Consider the following 19,995-nt stretch of genomic DNA (forward strand, 5'->3'; position numbering starts at 1 on the left):
GAGTTGATGTTAGTCAAGACTAAGCCTTTAAGACGACAAAGACACCACTGTCAGCATCTCACTGAGTTTGAACGAGATCGCGTAATACGGCTACGAAAAGCTGGATTTTTCTTCTGCGATATTACAGAAACAGTCGGCAGGAATGTAGGCACTATACTTGCGGTTACACCGGTTATTAATGTACCAGTATTTCACATCTACAATGGTTTATTTCGCGGTTGCAATAGCCTGTGATCCTGCAATGTTAATCACTTAAATATGTTGCCTAGACAAATGTATTCCCTAAATTTCATTACTCTACATTAATTATTTTTGGGGTTGAGATATTTCTTCCATCAGTGTATATTATACAGCAGAAACGAAAATACTTACGAAAGCTGCACGAAGCACATCGTCATTACAACAAATAATATAAAATACTGAAAACTGCTTATGGCTGTTTCTAGTGCGGATTCCGTCATCTGATTGTAAAATTAGGCGCCGCGCGGCATTAGTCGAGCGGTCTAGGGCGCTGCAGCCATGGACTGTGCGGCTGGTTCCGGCGGGGGTTCGAGTCCTCCCTCGGGCATGGATGTGCGTGTGTTAGTCCTTAGGATAATTTAGGTTAAGTAGTGTGTAAGCTTAGGTAGTGGTGACCTTAGCAGTTAAGTCCCATAAGATTTCACACACATTTGAACATTTTTTTTTCTAAAATTAGTCACGGGATTGAAAAACCAGCCAGGGAACAATGTTTCCCTTGGTACACTATCATTAAGGTATACCACTTCCCCCTTCGTGTACGGTGAGGCATTAGCGCATTTTGCTGCTGATGTAAGACGACATTTAAGGCGTCAGTACGTTCAGAGATGGATATGTCGAGCGTGGCGTGTTCTTTGGCCTCTATCTGACCTCTGCATATTTCTGTCTAGGTTCACACCAAAAGTGAAATGTTCAACACTGGCACAGATACGATCCAAAAACTGGAGCAGCGACTTGTACAAAGCTGTGAAGATTTGTAAGATGGTCTGGCGATGTTACAGCACTCTTTCTCGTCCAATGCAGCATCCAAATGCGGCTATGACAAGCGGAACGCCTATAACAGGTACCCTTAGTAAATTGTGACGGGCCGAAGTCTTTAATTTATTGTTGAAGTACACTCTAGGTGAAAGTCAAACGCTGTTTTTTTTTCAGTTTCCGATTGGTTGCAATATTAAAACCGCATTAAAATCCTGTGAAGCTTTGCGTAGAAATGTTGCACAGTGTCTCTAGGATGCCAATCTATCACGTCACGTCACACTTTTCAGTTCTAAGTTCATACCAAGCACGGAAAGATGTCTTCAAAATAGTGGCCCCTGCAAAGTGTGAAATCTCGTTGAGGGATTTCGTCTGATTTCATGCAGCCCACATAACGTAACTGCCACGTTTTTCCTTCTTCATGACAAAATTCGGCCGCATATTGCAATTGCAACGAAACTGCTCCCGCAGCGTTTTCATTTGGAACTGTTTGATCACTCACCGTGTAGCACGGACTTGGCTCCGTCTGCTTTTCACGTTTTCGCTCACATGAACAGCTGGCTATGAGAACAGCATTTTGGCACAGACTAGCTGCAGACCAGCGTAGGGAATTGGCGGAAATTACAGTGGCTGCCATCCATGACGAGAGTACTGGAAGGAAAGTACCACGCTACGATAAATGTCGAAGTCGGAGCGGCGACTATATTGCGAAGTAGGTGGAAGACGTAACTAAATGTTGTAAAAAAAATTATTTTACAGTAGTTTCCATTTCGCGATAGCCCTCGTGGGTGCGAACTACATAAGAAAATGTACTCTTTAAATACATTTGCATAAATTCATCTGCGTTAGTTTTCGACTTTACGTATAACTCACCCTGTATATATACTGGCGGAAATATAATCCATTATCAGAGTTTAATAAGATGATATGTGTCGTTTTCACGATCTGCAAGAATGACGGTTGCAGATGAAACTGGAGCGAATGTGGTATGAGAAAAGGTATGTGATGAGTACTGATCTAGAAGGTGGTAGGAGGAGGACAAATTGCAGTTATTAAGGGAAAGTTTGAGAAGAAGCTTCACTGCGAAAGGAAGAGGTAGAGCTGGTTAAAATTAGTAGGATGATTAGAAATAATCTCAAGTTCCTGAACGGGAAAATGGTTTAAATTACCCTTGAAACGCATTTGAAGTGTGTTGACATGTAAGGAAGTTAAGACGTCCTGATAGAGACATGGTAACGTGCCAAAGTTCTCAAGGATAGGGTGTTGTAGTGGGTTAGTTTTGCTGTGATAGATGTTTCAGTGATTTGCACTACATGTTATTCTCTGAGTTGGAAGAAACTACAGTATCGTTAAATGATTCACTTTTTGCTGTGGATAGAAAACGTGTGAAGAGTTGAAATTGAAACTGGACGCTTTTACTGCCGGAGGGAAAACGTGCGAAGAGTTGAAATTGATCTGGATGTTGATTTCTGGAATCAGCGACTATAGTTACACATTGGGGAACGCATTTAACCGTGGTGGTATATCCATTTTTTGATGGTGGTCTCCGAGGATGTCTACCGCTGATTATCGAACAAAAGTGCGCGAAATGGCAGAGGCAATACGTGCGTTCGCAACAGCGCTAATTAATTTTTTTTAACATAAACGCTAGACGAAAGATCGGTCAACCTAAGGGATGCCCAGATTGCTGACGGTAGATCACAAGTGGGTGTAGCTTTCAGATTCTAAGTCGCCTTTGGTGCTATGTGTTTAACTAGCATCCAAAGTATTTGTATGTCGAGTTGCCACAAGCGATGGGACCTTGTTGCGATTATTCGCCAAATAATTCGTGAATAATGTTATGAATAGCTTCCACGCCTCCCATATTCGTCCGTCCTGACTATCTTCGATTTCTTGTCGTTCCAAAACACGAAGAAAACACTCTGAGGTAACAATTCTGCCCAAATGAGGCAATCGTGTAGATATTCGTATGTTACAGAAATTCACAATTTCTATTTCAGGGTTAAAATGTCCCCGACGCTGGAAAAGTCTATATAAATGACGCTATGCTAAAAAAATTATTTCTTGTGATTTCGTCTTCATTCCTAAGACGGATATTTACTAAAACGCCCTCTTCCACGCGGCACGGCCAATCAGGCACCAATCCTACTCGACAGAATAATAGAAACAGCAAGATACTTATTGGGAGTGCAGGTGATTTTGATCTTTTTGAAAAATTGTTTTTGCATTGACATATACGACGAAAATAGCGATTTCACACTAGAGGCATGGCACGCACTCACCCAGTCTCACGGAACGTCATCGATCTCTTAAACTCGTCACATTCAGAACGCTCCAATTTCAAGTAATTTGTTGTCTTGTGCCGCCGTTCGTTAGGCGCTGTGATTTTGCTTCCTGTTTTTCTCGTTTCCTACAGTTACAAAACTCTATTATATTCTTCAGTTATTATTTGTTATTGCCTGTATGACACTAAACAACGGCAGAAGCAAGTAATTCAAATATTTCGAAAAAACTGTGATTAGGCGTTTCTTCTTGGCTAACAGTGATAGATTATCAGAGGTAAACGGTAAATGATATGCACGTCGCTTACTTCCAGAAAATAACATCTAATGGTGATCTGTTTCTCTTTAGTAATTAGGTCACCGAAAATACTACTACAGTTTCAAACGTAAGAGGAACCGCTCCTTGGAAATCTCGCATTGTATCGTTGTGATGAAGTCTACTGTCATAATTTTTTTTCTGAGAATATTTATCTAGATAACAAAATCACACATCGTCTTCAATGGTCATTCTAATAGTATTTAAATATTATCACTACCATGACAATGTTGTGAAAGCAAGAGACTTTAAAAATGAACAAGTCACATGTTTCAGCGTCGCGTCTATTTGAACACATAATAATGCGTTAACACAGCCAATGACAGTAGTTTGGTCTACAGATAGCTTGGAGACTGTTGTGATTGTATGTGGTGTATAATTTTGGCAGAAAAAGAAAAACAAATACCACCTCTTAACATTCGGCAAACAAATATTAGATACGGAAACCAAATTTAAATTTCACCTTTATTACACATAAAAGGCAACACTTTATCGCCCCAATTTTGAAATTAGCACGTTGAAAATACAGTAATCTCGTCAAGAACTGCATTTACTTAGACTGCAATAGATCTTCTTAAAATTTGTTTCAGCTTGAAACTATAGACCAGCATGTTCCTGTTTTGAAGAAACAAAGTTGTTTTCTTTAATTTTTTTATTGAGATTTTCCTCCATAAAAAGGTTTTTCTTCAACATAACCAATACCCAGAAATTATTACATCTGTTAAGTAAGATCTTAATTTACCTCCGGGTGTTTTGATCTTGTACACCTTCTTCCTTTGCTCCAAGTCTTCTCATTGTTAATTATACATTTTGGAGCCATGTGGTCATAGGGTGTCCTCTTGTCTTCTTCCCCTCCCGTTCTCATTCCAGGATCATTTTCGGAATTCTGATCTGCTCTGTTCTTCTTACATGCCTGTACCATTATAATTTCCTTTTATCCATCACGACTTGCATTCTTTCTCTCACTTCCATTCTCTTTATTATTTCGTCGTTTCTTACTTTATCTTTTCTAGAAATTCTCGTTGATGTTCTCCATAATTCCATTTCCACACTCTCTAGTATCGATTTGTATATTACCTTTTTTGTTCGGTTCATTACATTTCTGCCCCGTAAGATTGAGCATCCCAATTAACTTCCTTTCACCACAAATTTTCTTATTAATTTCTACTTCTGATTTCCCCTTTATCTCTAAAATGGATTCCAAGTAAGATAAAATATTGACCTCCTTATTTCCCTTTCCCTCTATGTATAAATCATCTGAGACAATAACGAGGTATTCTGTTTTCTGATAACTAATCTGCAGTCCCCAGTTTCTGTATTTCATTGCTGACTGGTTACAAATTATTGCATCCTCCCCGTCTTGTGCTATCGCTATTTGTAGTAGGTGATGTAAATAAACTCCACCTTTAATTTCTATCCCCATCCTTTTGCATTTGCGAGGCCATGTCTTAGGACTATGTTGGCGACATAGGACAGCCTTGTAACAACCCTCGCTTGTTCTAAATTTCTGTGGAAGTTTATTACCAATTTTCAATTGACATATGTTACCTTTATATATCTTGTATTATTTTAATGCTCTGTAATGTAGTTTTCTCGGAACTTTTTTGATTTTTCCCTCTGTTTCTCTTAGTTTTGTCGTAATGCAAAAATATGGTCTACGTATGATCTAACAACCGTGCTGGGCTTTAAGATTTTTTTCCGGATTTTTTACAATTACTTTCCCAGAAATTCCCATTAATGTGTTTATAACGCAAATTTCTCGATAGTCCGAGCAGCTTTAGCGATTCCCGTTCTTAAATATAGTATTAATATAACCCAGCTTCATTTCCTTGGATACTGAATCTCCATGTAACATTTTATTGAATAACCGTTTTATTAGTTTCACGATTCTGTCACCACATATTTTAAGAACTCAAGGTTGATACTGCCTCGTGCAGGTGATTTACCATTCTTCTCTGTTGTTAATACTTTACTCACCTCGCTTTCTAAAATTTGGATCTCATTTCTTTCCTTTCCTTCCACTGTTCCTTCCTCCAGATACTGTTATCCATCCTCATTTAATAATTTCCGGAAATATCATTCGCAATCTTTTGGTGTTGTCAGTTGAGTACTGGTTTTGGCTTTCGTCTCTTGTTGCAGATCTTTTAATACTTAGTACGCTTCTTTCGCCCTCCCAAATCCTACTTTGCTATTGACATTGGCAGTGACCTTTCCCGTGCTTCATTCTCTGCTATACTTATTTTTTAATCACTTATTTCGTCGTCTGCTTGTAGTTAGTTCTTGTTGCTCCCGATTTATGACTCAGTTGAATTCGTTCCTCTTTTCTTTAAGGGAAACTTCAATTATCTCCGTCCACCATTATGCTGTACGCTTGTGGTTGTTTCCCCTTATGCTCATCACCTCTGTTACTATATTTATAACATTGGATTTTATGTGTTCATATATTTGCTCTGTACTTCGTTCAAATGATTCTTCCAGTGCCATTTCCATTCTCGTAGCAAAGAATGTTCGAATACTTCTATCATGTAGGCTGTCAGTACCGAAGTATAGATTTTGAGTTTTCTCAGCACAGTTCGTTTTAGTGTTGTTAGAATCATTCTTTGCATTCTTCCAAGGCCAAACGCTCTTCAATTTAACTAGATTATGGTCAGATCCACAATGGGCTCCTCTATAAGATCTATCATCAGCTTCCTTGAAACTACTTGTCTGTCTAATGATATAATCTATTATAGAACAAAGTTCTCTAGTATTCTGTTGCCAAGTATATTTATAAATATGTTGATGTTTAAAAATGTGTTGATAATTGTCAGACCAAACTGTTCACTATTTTCAGTCAATCGTTTTCCATTGTCGTTATATTCTGTCCATCCAAGTTTACCCATTATCTTACATGATTCTCTAATTCCTACTCTTCTGTTCATATCCCCCATGATAATCAATACCTTCCTCCTTGGGATTTTTGCTGTAGCCCTCCTAAGGATTGTCAGAAAGTATCTTTCTCCTGGTCTCTTGCAACATTCGTGGATGGCATATACACCAAAAATTACAATTTCGCTGGCAAATAGAGTCATTACTACCACAATAATACGTTCATTAATAAATTTCCAATTTGTGATTGTCTTTCTCCATGCTTTCTTTATCGTAATATAGGCTCCTGCTTTGGCTCTTACCGCTCTGGACACCCTGCTTCAGATATGTTCATAATTACCAAGTTATACTTTTTCCTGGGTCCCAGTCGAGTTCTGTTGGTAATATATTCAATTTTGTGAAGATGCCTTGCATATTTCAGCATCCAAACGTCACTTTCCTTCGCCAGTACGTCGTCCAAAATTCCAGTATTTTCGAAGCATATTATTAGGTTTTTTAACATTTTAATTTTTTCACGTGAGTGAGAAGTGCCCACTGCACAACCCCCAACCTGGGGACCAAGTAATTTATTCCCAAGGTTTTCTTCCTTTAGCCTTTGATAAACCAATATCACGCTACAAGGTAGCAGCCACTAGTTTCGGTCCACCCTGGCTATTTTATTTCCCCAATAGCATCCATATCTGGTGAGCATTCCTCTACCCGCCATCTGTGCAGGCGCCCGTTGTGAAACTAGCAGCTTCACACGGATTTAATTTGATGATTAATTAGGAAACAAAGAACGCTGGTCACTGTTTACTGAGCCCTTGTTGCTGTCTGTCATCTTGCAATCGATTACGGAGAAATACAGCAAAAAAGTTTTGCATTATCTCAGTTCCGAGAGTTCCGGAACCTGTACAGAAATCTGGAATAGAGATCAACATAAAGTGCATTTCCGCCCTTTTTATTGCTCATGAAAACCACACATTGCATGTTGTACCAACATACAGCGAGACCTTCAGAGGTGGTGGTCTAGATTGCTGTACACACCGGTATCTCTAATACCCAGTAGCACGTCCTCTTGCATTGATGCATGCCTGTATTCGTCGTGGCATACTATCCACAAGATCATCAACGCACTGTTGGTCCATATTGTCCCAGTCCTCAGCCGCGATTTGGCGTAAATCCCTCAGAGTGGTTCGTGCGTCACGTCGTCCATAAACAACCCTTTTCAATTATCGCAGGAATGTGCGATAGGGTTCATGTGTGAGGAACATGCTGGCCACTGTAGTCGAGCGATGTCGTTATACTGAAGGAAGTCACTCACAAGATGTGCGTGATGAGGGCGCGAATTGTCGTCCATGAAGACGAATGCGTGGCCAATATACTGACGATATCGTTGCATTATCGTTGCATTAACGTATCGTGCAGCCGTTACGGTACCTTCCATGACCACCAGCGGCGTACGTCGGCCCCACATAATGCCACCCCAAAACGGCAGGGAACTTCCACCTTGCTGCACTCGCTGGACTGTGTCTAAGGCGTTCAGCATGACCTGGTTTCCTCCAAACACGTCTCCTACGGTTGTCTGGTTGAAGGCATATGCGACACTCATCGGCGAAAAGAACGTGATGCCAATCTTGAGCGGTTCGTTGGGCATGTTGTTGGGCCCATCTGTACCACGCTGCATGGTGTCGTGGTTGCAAAGATGGACCTTGCCATGGACGTCGGGAGTGAAGTTGCGCATCATGCAGCCTATTGTGCACAGTTTGAGTCGTTACACGACGTTCTGTGGCTGCAAGAAAAGCATTATTCAACACGGTGGCGTTGCTGTCAAGATTCCTCCGAGCCATAATCAGTAGGTTGCGGTTATCCACTGAAATATTAGCGCTTGGGAAGCCTGAGCAAGGCACCTCATCGAAAGTTCCTGTCTCTCTACCAGCATGTCCGAACAACATCGCTTTGGTTCACTCCGAGACGCCTGGACACTTGCCTTGTTGAGAGCCTTTTCTGGCACAAAGTAACAATGCGGACGCGATCTAACCGCGCTATTGACCGTCTAGGTATAAGGCACAGTTGAACTACGGACAACACGAGGCGTGTACATCCTTCCTGGTGGAATGACTGGAACTGATCGGCTGTCGGACTCCCTCCGTGTAATAGTCGCTGCTTATGCATGGTTGTTTACATCTTTGGGCGGGTTTAGTGGCATCTCTGAACAGTCAAAGGGACTGTGTCTATGATACAATATCCACAGTCAATGTCTATCTGAAGAAGTTATGGGAACAGGGGTGTTGCAAAACTTTTTTTTGAAATGTGTATATGAGATAAACGGAACACACTATACAGGGCTATTACAAATGATTGAAGCGATTTCATAAATTCACTGTAGCTCCATTCATTGACATATGGTCACGATATGCTACAGATACGTAGAAAAACTCATAAAGTTTTGCTCGGCTGAAGCCCCACTACAGGTTTCTGCCGCCAGAGCGCTCGAGAGCTCAGTGAGACAAAATGGCGACAGGAGCCGAGAAAGCGTATGTCGTGCTTGAAATGCACTCACATCAGTCAGTCGTAACAGTGCAACGACACTTCAGGACGAAGTTCAACAAAGATCCACCAACTGCTAACTCCATTCGGCGATGGTATGCGCAGTTTAAAGCTTCTGGATGCCTCTGTAAGGGGAAATCAACGGGTCGGCCTGCAGTGAGCGAAGAAACGGTTGAACGCGTGCGGGCAAGTTTTACGCATAGCCCGCAGAAGTCGACGAATAAAGTAAGCAGGGAGCTAAACGTACCACAGACGACGGTTTGGAAAATCTTACGGAAAAGGCTAAAGCAGAAGCCTTGCCGTTTACAATTGCTACAAGCTCTGACACCCGATGACAAAGTCAAACGCTTTGAGTTTGAGTTTTCGGCGCGGTTGCAACAGCTCATGGAAGAGGATGCGTTCAGTGCGAAACTTGTTTGCAGTGATGAAGCACCATTTCATCTTAATGGTGAAGTGAACAGACACAATGTGCGAATCTGGGCGGTAGAGAATCCTCACGCATTCGTGCAGCAAATTCGCAATGCACCAAAAGTTATCGTGTTTTGTGCAATCTCACGGCTTAAAGTTTACGGCCCCTTTTTCTTCTGAGAAAAAAACGTTACAGGACACGTGTATCTGGACATGCTGGAAAATTGGCTCGTGCCACAACTTGAGACTGACTGCACCGACTTCATCTTTCAACAGGATGGTGCTCCACCGCACTTCCATCATGACGTTCGGCATTTCTTAAACAGGAGATTGGAAAATCGATGGATCGGTCGTGGTGGAGATCATGATCAGCAATTCACGTCATGACCTCCACGCTCTCCCGACGTAACCCCGTGCGATTTCTTTCTATGGGGTTATGTGAAAGATTCAGTGTTTAAAACTCCTCTACCAAGAAACGTGCCAGAACTGCGAGCTCACATAAAAGATGCTTTCGAACTCATTGATGGGGACATGCTGCGCCGAGTGTGGGAGGAACTTTATTATCGGCTTGATGTCTGCCGAATCACTAAAGGGGCTCATATCGAACATTTGTGAATGCCTAAAAAAACTTTTTGAGTTTTTGTATGTGTGAGAAAAGCATTGTGAAAATATCTCAAATAATAAAGTTATTGTAGAGCTGTGAAATCGCTTCAATCATTTGTAATAACCCTGTATATATCACTTTGATGTAAATGTGGTAATACGAAGTGCTGAAACAGAATGCCTCCGAATTTTTAGTTCTGTTCTCAGTTTTGGTTCAAGTATCACATGTCATACATATTATTCGGTCGACGTTTTCCGCTGAATCAAGATGCAACACTTTGCCGCTAAAGGGCTCCGAATCGTAACGTGTGACATGGAGGTTTGAACGTAAGTATGTCGGTGCGTGAGAACCAGCGCGGTTTTGTCTAATTTCTAACAGCAGAAAAAGTGCCTCCAATTGAAATTCATAGAAGAATGAAAGCATGTACGGTGATGCTTGTATCGACGTCACTAATATGCGACGTCGGGTCGTTCGTGCTTGTATTAGAGGCAACAGTGCTGCTGAACTCAACGTTTGTGACAGAACTCGGTGTTGACGACAGCGTACGGCTAACAATGACATGAACGAAATCAGATTGTTGAAGTCATCAGAGCAAATCTACGGATAATACGGACATAGTTCTCAGGTAAGTATGGTGAGCCCCGCACTGCTCGCGTTTATCCCATTTATTGTTTGCCACCTTCTATTACGGTACTGCCGCCTTGTTTTCTTATTCCATTTACTGGCGTGACTAACTTCCTGCCTTACTTGCCCGTGAGCGGCAGCAGCAGCGCATATCGATAAGTGCACTGTCGTACCATCTCTGGAGCGATCGATAGTATTTCCGGGTCGTCGTGTGTCTGGGAGTTAGTTGGAGACGGACCAGCAGTGCAGTCGGGATGCAGCAGCAGTGAAGTCGGGGACGGAGCGCCGGTGAGGCACTGACGACCGCTGCCGACACACATGAACTTTCGGACGGAGGGAGATTGAAGCGGGACGACCGTTGGTTGGTCGTTCGATTGGTCATCGGCCGTCGCATACTTGATCCTTTCACCGTTTCCGGGCTTGGGCAGTTGGTCGGTTAGCGTGCAGCAGCGAGGAAATCTCCACGGATTGTAGTTTGGCCGGGCCCGCTGGCGGCCTTTATTCGGTGTCGGAGTGTGTGGCGCTGTTCCCATTGCTACGAGGTTCGTGGCTCACCGATCCTGGACATGAAAGTTCAGTTTTGACTTAATCTACAGGCAAGTCAAGGCTGTTCACATTGTGTCGTTTGGAGTCCTTTGTCGGCTGTTGGGATATTCCCGCGATCAACAACGTGGTTTTCAAGTTGGAAAATTCTAGCCACCCTCCGGTGGAGTTTCACTGTATTTGGTTATTTGACTTCAAGTGCACCAGTGGAATCTTCTGCCTTGTGGTCGATAACGTTCCGGTTACCTGCCCTGGCCGTTGACCTAAATTCAGGCAGTGTATTTTCCTCATCTTGTTGTCGCTGTCCAGCGTGGTATGTAGTTTGACAGCTCAATGTATAATTGGTTGTGGGCGTCAGTACCTTCTATCTTGTTCCAGTGAACTCCCTGTTGTTTGCTGGTCGGGTGAAGCGGAGGTAAGCTAGTCGGTGGGTCCGTCGACTGATTGTCGGTTGGGTTGTCGTCGGATTGACAATGGTTGGGCCGACTGCCTGTCTCACCTAAGCGAGCGTCAGTGTTTGAATTCCGGGTCCACCCTCGGAACTTCTGAGCGCCATTGGGTGTACTGCCTTTCCTGGTCTGTTCTTGTTGTTTGTACTTGTACGGCTTCTAGCCGACTTTTAGATTAAGGTTGTCCTGCCTCTAAGGCGTCAGGTGGATTGGGTCTTCAGCCTAATTTAAGAACTGTTTTACATAAAGCCTTTGGCATTTTTAAAATTAATGTTATTGAGTCTTAAGTGGTGGGCCTTCAGCCGGTTGTGAATTTAAGTTGTTTCGATCTTAAAATGTCAGATTCTTTGGGCCTTCAGCCTAATTAAGGAACTGGTTTTAAGATAAGGCTCAGCCTCTTAAATTTCTGATTTTGGCTGAACTTTAGGTTATCGGCTTTCAGCCGTTTTTAAATTAAAGTCGTCTTGCCCTTAAGGCATGAGTCTGTACGGCGCATTCAGCTGCTAATTAAGTTCCAAAACTAAAGCTGTGTTTTTTTTAATTTGCTTGACTTTTGTAATGTTTGATCAAATAAAAGGTTGTATGTTCGAGTGTAACTGACAGCCGCTTATTTGGCCCCCTTTCCACAACTTAAACTACCTGTCCTTTCCTGCGGACTTAGCAGGACGTGTGCAGGCCATCATTGCACAGTAGCGGTACAGAAAATTATGTGCCCGATGGATGCCTCGAATGCTGACTCCTGACATGAAACACAGGAGACTGGACATCTGTTGACAATTTCTTTTGAAGGAGGAGGGTATTAGTGTTTAACATCCCATCGACAACGAGGTCATTAGGTCATTAGAGACGGAGTACAAGCTCGGATTAGGGGAGGATGGAGAAGGAAACCGGAAGTGTCCTTTGAAAGGAACGCCGGCCGTGGTGGCCGTGCGGTTCTAGGCGTTGCAGTCCGGAACCGCGGGACTGCTACGGTCGCAGGTTCGAATCCTGCCTCGGGCATGGGTCTGTGTGATGTCCTTAGGTTAGCTAGGTTTAAGTAGTTCTAAGTTCTAGGGAACTGATGACCTAAGATGTTAAGTCCCATAGTGCTAAGAGCCATTTGAACCATTTTTTTTTTTTTTTTAAGGAACCATCTCAGCATTTGCCTGGAGCAGTTTGGAGAAATCTCGGAAAACCTAAATATGGACGGCCGGACGCAGGTTACACCCGATGTCCTCCCGAATGCGAGGCCAGCGTGCTAACCACTGCGCTACCCCGCTAGGCCGGCCGCAGTGGCCGAGCGCTTCTAGGCACTATAGTCTCGAACCGCGCGACCGCTACGGTCGCAGGTTCGAGTCCTGCCTCGGACATGGATGTGTGTGATGTCCTTAGGTTAGTTAGGTTTAAGTAGTTCTAGGGGACTGATGACCGTAGATGTTAAGTCCCATAGTGCTCAGAGTCATTTTGAACTACCCCGCTCGGTAGTTTCTTTTGGGTTTTGAACGTGAGACTGGTGGGTTTCTTAACAACAATATGTCAGGTAACAATTTAAACTACGAAAACAAGCGAGCATCAATGGTGTGCCAACACAAAATATCACTGACGTCAAAGAAGTTCAAGACCATGCCATCAGCAGTCGAATTCATGTTCACAGTGTTTTGGGGTGTTCAAGGTGTGATGGATTCGAAATCCATGCCTAGAGGCATTACCATGAACTCTGCGAGGTGCCGCGAGACTTTCCGAAAACTGAAAGCATGAATTCCAAGAGTTCGTTCGCACGTGGATCTCTCTTTCCTTCAGCATGTCAGTGGTAGACCACACACGAGTTCTGCGACATCTGCAACAATTCACTGTTACGCCGACTCGGCCCCCTCTGATTTCATCTGTTTCCAGAACTTAAGGAACACTCTCGAGGACTTCACTCTGATGATGAAGCTGAGGTGAGGTTGTAGCTCTATCAACAAACATTTTACAATGATGGTATCAACAAACTGGTCTCACGCTGAGAAGAATGTCAATAAATAGAGACGTAGACATGCAGAATAAGTGTGTAGAATGTTAATAACGGTTGTTTTAAAACAGTTTCACATTAAATATTAGAAGCCACTACTTTGTCAGCACGCGTACTTGGTATTTAGCAGAAAAATTGTGTGAATCAAAAATGGTTCAAATGGCTCTGAGCACTATGGGACTTAACATCTATGGTCATCAGTCCCCTAGAACATAGAACTACTTAAACCTAACTAACCTAAGGACATCACACAACACCCAGCCATCACGAGGCAGAGAAAATCCCTGACCCCGCCGGGAATCGAACCCGGGAACCCGGGCATGGGAAGCGAGAACGCTCCCGCTGGCCACGAGATGCGCGGCACAAAAATGGTAATCGTGTGAAACGAATACAGGAATTTTTCTGAAGCCTTGCAGTATGTAGCACGTCGGTACATATCGACAGGCAAAGTTTCTGCTGTGTACTAAAATTACGCCTTTGTGAACGTTTCAGCACTTTCAAGGTTCTTTACCTCATATTCGACGTTCTAAATGTGGTACTCTTCCACTGCACTGTATAGTCGAATTTCCAAATTACGTGTTGTGTAAATACTTCGCATCAACCGTGACAATGCCAAGCGCGATATTCGGAACAAAGGGTTCTTATTATTTCTCGCACCGAGTGCTGGCATTAATCAGCTTAAAACTGTAATGGAAAAAAAAATCTGTCATTTTTGTGGACTCGTTTTTTTCAGCAATTCACACTTGCAAATTAATCCGCGGTGCTCTATTGTGCGTTCTGTTCTAGGGAATAAGCGGCTGCGTCGCGGGCCAGCCGAAATAACAAGGGAGCGCGGGCTGTGAGCGCGCCACCATTGATTCCGCCTTTCTGAATCGCGCCACGGTTCCGCGTCGTCGCCGTTCGGAAACAGGGGGAAAAAACCGTTGCGAACGCTACCAATGGAAGGATTTTGTTTTTAATTATGCTGCAGCTGCGAGCATATTTAAATATGGTTTGGCTATGGCTCGGGAAATATACTCTGAAGCGCCAAAGAAAGTGGTATAGGCTTGCGTATTCAAATACAGTGATATGTAAACAAGCAGAATATGGCGCTGCGGTCGGCAACGCCTATATAAGGCAACAAGTGTCTGGCGCAGTTGCTAGAGACGGTCCTACAATTGCACTTTATCAAGATCTAAGTGAGTTTGACCGTGGTGTTATAGTCGGCGCACGAGCGATGGGATACAGCTCCTCCGAGATAGCGATGAAGTGGGGATTTTCCCGTACGACCATTTCACGAGTATACCGTGAATATCATTAATCCGGTAAAACATCAAATCTCCGACATCGATGCGGCCGGAAGAACGGGACCAACGACGACTGAAGAGAATCGTTCAGCATGACAGAAGTGCAACCCATAACCCTAACGTGCCGTGAAACACGCTAATGTCACCCATTGAGAGGATTTCAATGTTCAACAATGCGTGTGTATAATGAAAAAGGGTATCGAAGTATAACTTCGAATTTTGTGAAGTTGACAGTAAAATCAAACGGTCCTTAATCTTGGGAGTTAACGGAAGTGGTAAAATTAGAATTGAATGAAAAAAATGAACGGTCGCGAGCCTAATTAGACACATTAATTGGGAAGTATATATTTGAGTGTTGTGTACATGGTTCCACGTAGTCAGCGCGTACAAAACTATCTCACTAGAGCGCGCCATGCTAAGCACCACAGCGCAGGCGTAGCGCTCGTCCGTCTCCACACCACGATATGGCGCTGTCTTAGAGACGGACCAAATTCTGCTTCCGCCGATCCGCACATTAATACGTAACGCAGCCAATGAGATTGCTGCTAACGTAAGACCTTTTCTCCTCGCGGATCACACTCGCACAGTGATACATGAACGTGCGAGGTATTATAATGTGTGTACAGACCTCTGATTAGTCAGTCTGCATTAGTCTGTACCAGTCTGCATTTGTCTGCACCAGTCCATAGTCAAGTTTCAGTCTGCACCTAATAAGATTACCATATTCCTGTACATAGCCATGAAGATATATGTACAGACACTTTTGTCAAATATCAGAGATATATGTGAGAATAAGATTAAAGTACGAATAGCAAAGGAACTTCAGACTGTCAATTGTAAATAGCATCCAGAACCAAGTTAAGTAATTTTATGCTTGTTATTATTTTAATAAATGTGTGTGAAAATTAATTAAGTTCTGTTTAAAGTTGGTCATCGTCAATCTGCTACTCTAAGCGTGCAAGTGGCATTTCTATCATCTGACCTAACGGCAGAAGACAAAACACGCCACGATAAGACCATGAGACAAATTGCTGACACTCGCCTACTTCGTTAGAGCGACAAGTCACATAATCTGATGGTGTGTGTACTGAAGGTCTTACAGTACGCACGCCACATTGAGAAAATTGGATATTGATTACTGAAGTTACTTTTGTTGAGATTTCCCATTGAATAGCAAACACGATACAAACTGACACAGAGCACTCTGTATTACATGTAGCAGCAGTTACCAGTAACACACACACACCAGTGAATTCTGGGGAGCAAAATTGCACTGGGCTCATACTAATGACGGCCACAGTCTGTAGCATTACTTAATCAAAATACTGTCCGCCCCGATAGCTGTGTAGTGAGCGTGACGGATTGCCGTCCTACGGGCCCGGGTTCGATTCCCGGCTGGGTCGGGGATTTTCGTCGGCTCAGGTACTGGATGTCTTCATCATCATTTCATCCCCATCCGGCGCGCAGGTCGCCCAATGTGGCGTCGAATGTAATAAGACCTGCACCAAGGCGGCCGGACATGCCCCGCAAACACTGAAACATCACTGCATGAAGTGAAAAACTAATTTTGGACATGAGCAGCTTCTATCTCGACTGACATGAATAACACAAATAAATACGAATAACATCTTTAATACACTGTTTGCGCCCCTCTACATACAGTAGCTTTCCTTAGTAACAGTAATAGCTTTTTTTCCCCTTAATAGGAGGACAAACTCACCTTTTACATCGCGCCATGCCACTTTCGTTGCGGAGGCACTTCCCTACAGCGTTTACATGTGACAAATACAAGTGCCCTAACTATGAACCAGCTTTTAACAAACATATCCACACCGAGCGAGGTGGCGCAGTCGTCAGACACTGGACTCGCATTCGGGAGGACGACGGTTCAATCCCGCGTCCGGCCATCCTGATATAGGTTTTCGTGATTTCCCTAAATCGCTCCAGGCAAATGCCGGGATGGTTCCTTTGAAAGGGCACGGCCGATTTCCTTCCCCGTCCTCCCCTAATCCGATGAGACCGATGACCTCGCTGTCTGGTCTCCTTCCCCCAAAACAACCAACCAGAAACATATCCATATTATAATAACTTAAAATTTCAACACAATCTTTTGCTTTTGTTTATATATAGATTACAGAACTGTAATTTTCTTGCCACACGTCAAAGAATTCAAACCACACAGAATGTACACTCGAACTACTTAAAATAAACCTACACCTAATGGATACAAGTGCTACAAATACTTTCGCAAATTGCTGCACATTTCAATGCTTGGCCATCAACAAGTGTCAGCGTGCGAACCATTCCACGAAACATCAGGGGAATGGGCTTTCGGGGCCGAAGGCCCACTTGTGTACCCTTTATGACTGTACGACACAAAGCTTCACGTGTCGCCTCGGCCTGTCATCACCGACATTGGACTGTTTACGACTGGAAACATTTTGCCTGGTCGGACGAGTATCGTTTAAATTGTGTCAAGGGGATAGACGTTTACGGGTATGGAGACAACCTCATGAATCTATGGACCTTGTCTGTCAGCAAGGGAGCTGTTAAAACTGGTGGAGGCTCTGTAATGGTATGGGGAGTGTGCAGTTGGAGTGATATGGGACCATTGGTAGTGTATATACGACTCTGACAGGTGACACGTATGTAAGCATTCTGTCTGATCACCTGGATCCATTCATGTCCATTGCGCATTCCGACGGACTTGGACAATTCCAGCAGGACAATGCGACACCCCACACGTCCAGAATTGCTACAGAGTGACTCTAAGAACAATCTTCTGAATTTAAACACTTCCTCTGCTCACACAACACCCCAGTCGTGAAGATAATTGAGCATATCTGGGGTGTCTTGCAATGTGATGCTCGGAAGAGATCTCCACCCTTCCGTACTCTTACGGATTTATGGACAGCCCTCCAGGATTCATGTTGTTAGTTCCCTCCGGAACTACTTCCGACATCAGTAGAGTACATGCCGCGTCATGTTGCGGCACTTCTGCGTGCTTACCCGATATCAGGCAGGTGTACCAATTTCTTTGGCTGTACCGTGTATAAGCATCAGTGGCGACTGGCTGGACATATTTCCGTAGCTTGCTATAAAAAAAAAAGTTTATCCACGAGGCTGTATTTAGAATCGCCATCATGCATATGAACGAATCCTGAAATCACAGTCAATCTTTTCCTGAGAAAACTTTCAGATTTACTAGTCGCGCAAAGAGAAAGGACGAAATGGCAGCTGTTAAATGGGATAAAATAAGAGTTTTCGATGTGGCAATGAGACAAAGGCCATCCCGTAGAAAAATCAGCTGTCCTCTTTTAGGTGAACCCTCTTTTAGGTGAACAGACTTCGCGTAACGTTATGCACTGAGTAGAGTCGATTGCAGAAGTGTGATTCATAAAAGTCTGCGAGGGGTAGTCGTTAAGTTTTAATTTCACCTCAAACAGTAAAGTTACGTAATTATTATTGCATGTTTCCCGGTAAGTGTCTTCAGCTCTGGTGCACATCACTATCTCCGCCTCACAGTACCATGTTACTCCGCCATAGGAACGAAAACAAGAGCGTTCGGTCCATTCATAAACTGGAGTCTCATGACTGTTTTCTGCGTTTTAAGCGGAACAACGATGCGCCATGTTAGCTGGGTTGTTGGAAGTGTTAGGCAACAATACACCACCGTATGACGTAATGGCAGGGCAGTGCAGACCGAGGCAAGAGGACAAGTGTTGCAGTTGCCTCAGATCAATCTATATACATACCACTTGACAAAATACATGAAATACCCAGAAGACGCGATGGATGTGAGCATAATTTCGTGCACGTACGGACCATGGGTGAGTATGTAAATGATTAAAGTTTTAGTTCTCTGTGACAGGTAGAACGGCCACCAGAATGCATTAGTGATATACGCGTTTATTTTTGACAGGGTAAATACTCATAAGAAACGTCAACATCCTCGGATAATGAGCGACCACTGTGAAGCACATAGAGATGCCGCGTAGGCATGGGAGACAAGAGACTCTTTGTGGGCCGCTATCATCCAGGCTTGTGAGTCACTCATATGTGACAATGGTCCGATGTTGGACTCGTCGTCGAATTCCCTGTCGATCACATCTGAGCATCAAAATCATGGGTCGCCGATTTGTGCACAAATTACGTCGTAACCTCTTCACTTCTGCGCCTGCAATCCAAGTACATGTAATGGACTCCCTGTAACGTTCTGTGTCATCCGGCATCAGCGATCGGAGACTATCAACAGACGGACCAGGGAATTACTGTCCCATGTGTAAGCTGCCGTAAGCACCACAGCCCAAACAGTTGCGTTTGGACTGGTGCCGCGACCTGGAATCATGGACAGCTCGTGAATGGCGTCGCACTGTGTTCTGCAATGACTCATGTTTCTGTGCTATCCCGGATGACCAACGTCGGCGAGCTAGGGAGAGGTCCGATTCTTTCAGTGTTTTAGAGAGGCACCCCGGTGTTACTTCTGTCGCCTGTATCATTTCGGGGCTCGGCTGCTAGTGATAGAGGGATCTATGACGTCACAGACATTCTGTGTCCTGGTGCGCAGTCTCATGCGACGGTATCATAGTGCCATAAACACGTATCCCTCTGACTGCGTGGCGTTGAAGTACTCCAACAGCCAACTGGCTCACGATATCTGTCTTTGCGATCGAGGGAACTATGACGTCGCGGACATCCTGCGTCCTGGTGCGCAGAGTCTCATGCGACCGTATGATAGCGTAATTTTTCAGCAGGATAATGCTGAAAAACACGTACCAGTATTAATGCGTGATGCTGAGGTACTCCAAAGGCCAACAGGCTCACCAGATCTGTCTCTCATAGAAGATGTGTAGGCCCAGCTCGAAGTGATGCACCTTTGACTATAAATCAATAATTTCAATCAAGACAGCGTAACAGAACTCGCACATCAAATCCGTCCCAGAACTAGTATCCAAGATATAAGGGTTCATGTACAACAGTTTGCCCAGGCGTATCTTGGAAAAAGATACAGAGGCTTTATGACACACTTTCCATGTCTCCACGCCATGGGGTGGTGCAGTGTCACACTTATGCATGGACTCATACTGTCGAATTCTCTGTAAA

Source organism: Schistocerca gregaria, chromosome 7, assembly GCF_023897955.1.
Source record: "Schistocerca gregaria isolate iqSchGreg1 chromosome 7, iqSchGreg1.2, whole genome shotgun sequence".
NCBI lineage: Eukaryota > Metazoa > Arthropoda > Insecta > Orthoptera > Acrididae > Schistocerca > Schistocerca gregaria.